Here is a 2,408-nt window from a genome sequence, read left to right as displayed (position 1 = left end):
TTTTCCCCAACTTCCCGACTCAGCAATGACCCAGTTGACAGCATTTCATTCGAATTTTCCCTTCCGAGTGAATAAGATAGAAATAATCAACACACGATCACATGTGGAACAGAAAGAAATTTCTGATTCACATCAGGATCGAACCCAGGTCTTTCAATAAGGGACTTTGACGCAAAGTTGAGGTATATTGAGGGTAAACATAATAATATGGTAGCAGGTGCTCTTAGTAGAAATTTTGTTGACATAGATGGCCACCGTGTGTGTGCTGTAAATGGTTAATGTATAGGCTGCGATACTCACCTATTAAAGTCTAAACAGGATGAGGATGAAGTTTTAGCAGACGCAAAGACGTTTCTTAGAGGTGAGTTAGTTAGAAAAGGTTATAAGTTGCCTTTTGCTGGTCTGGAGTTAGAGGGAAATTTGTATCTTAGGAAAATTAGGTATAAGCTGAGGAATAGTGAGGATAAAGGGGACACAGCACAGACAGTAGCCCCAAGAAGCTTACTTCCTACGGTTCTGGACATTGTTCATTGTAAATTTGGTGTTCTACATTTGAGGATTAAGAAGACGTATCAGAACATACAGGCTAAGTTCTTTTGGAAAGACACATTCTTATCAGTGGAGACCTTTGCGAAGGGATGTTCAGTTTGCAAACTGGGTTCTTTTGCTATCCCTAGTAAACCTTTTCAGCAGGTCCTTATGGACATATTGTCGAATTTCTGAGAAATGGGTTATGGCCAGAGACATCTATTGGTGATTATAGATGAAAAATTAACTAGGTTTGTGGAGATTTTTCCGTTAGACCATAAGATGACGGAAGAGGTTGCCATTACATTTTCCAATGGGTGTATTTGCCATTATGGGGTTCCTGAGGTTCTTATTACAGATAATGGGAGAGAATTTGTGATTAAGACTAGAATGTCTTGCGTAAGTTATGGGGATCCAGAAAATAACTATTATTCCGTATAGACCAGAAGCTAATGGGTTATGTGAATGGCCAGTAGGAAAGTAATTGGGGTTCTCAGAATTACTGTGGGTGGAAATGATAAGAATTGGGAAAGGTACTTAGATGCAGTTCGGCATAGCATAAATAGAGCGGTTAGTGACATGATTGGTGTTTCGCCTATTGAGGCTTTGGTAGGATATCCGGCGCTGGGGCCGTTTGATTTGTTGTCTCTATCTTCTTGTTGTGATGATACAGTTAAGTCGTTAGTAGCTGCGGCTGAAGAGCATCATGGGCGTCTTAGTAGTACTCTTGAGTCGAAGACGCAAGAAATGGTTGAGAGAAGCAATGCAAAATCTGGCAGTAAAACTCGCGGTAGAGGATAACGTGTTATTGAAAATAAATGTCAGAATCAGTTAAATTGCAAATTGGGTCCTAGGTTTGAAGGCCCATTTCGGGTTGTGGAGATAAAGAAAGGGAATAGATTTGTTGTTCTGGTTGAAAATACAGGGTTGTCCAAATTGACACATACATCTAAGATCAAGAGAACAACGTAATAATATATGGGGCTACTTTGTTTGTTTTCCCCTTCCCTCTGGGTGTTTTTATTTTTTTACTGAATTGGTTTTGATCAGTAATTTGTGTGTTTCTCTCTCTCTCTCTCTCTCTCTCTCTCTCTCTCTCTCTCTCTCTCTCTCTCTCTCTCTCTCTGCAATTGCGGCGATATAGCATAATTTTGTCATTTTTTTTAAATGGTTTACTTATCGTGTTTTCTGAGCTGTTTTAGAGGTCTATCACCTGTTTGGCGATTTTATTATGATTTACAGGGCTGGTTGATCTTATTTTTAACATGCGCTGCAGTTTTATATATTGAGGTGGTGGTTGTTGGCTTCGTCGTTGTCGGAAGGTATATTTCACAAAATGCAGTTTCAGTTTATTTTTCTTTGAAGGTGTGGGAGGCGATTTTTTTAATTCAATTATTTTTCTTAAGGTAGTGGTTTGTTCAGAAGTTGTATAACACATTCAGTTTTAGCACGTTGGAATTGTTTTAGTGGTGTTAGGTGGACAATTTTTCAGTCAGTAGCTGTTGGGTTTTGGAGACAATTGTTTGTTGGCCAGTGACAGTTATTTATTTATTTATTTATTTATTTATTTATTTATTTATTTTTGCAATGACAGATTGTTAGTAGTAGAGTTGATGCCTTGTTTTATCGACCAATGACATCGCCGACTTACGTTTTACACAGTTCCTCAAAGGAGCGCCACCATAGAATGGCTTCTATGAGCCGTAACTGGTACAGTTTGAATATGGGAGCCATCTGCCTTACGCTTGCAAGCTTCCACATCTTCGCGCCTTCGCCTTCTTGAGAAGATCCAATAGCCTTTTTGGGTGCTGACACTGCAATCACTGTCTTTCGCTCAGAGATGTCCGTTTCTGTGCAAAGGATTCTCGTGCACCACACTC

The sequence above is a fragment of the Macrobrachium rosenbergii genome, chromosome 30 (genome assembly GCF_040412425.1).
Source record: "Macrobrachium rosenbergii isolate ZJJX-2024 chromosome 30, ASM4041242v1, whole genome shotgun sequence".
Classification (NCBI taxonomy): Eukaryota; Metazoa; Arthropoda; class Malacostraca; order Decapoda; family Palaemonidae; genus Macrobrachium; species Macrobrachium rosenbergii.
The sequence above is the reverse complement of the archived record's forward strand: the minus strand, read 5'-3'. Positions refer to the sequence as shown.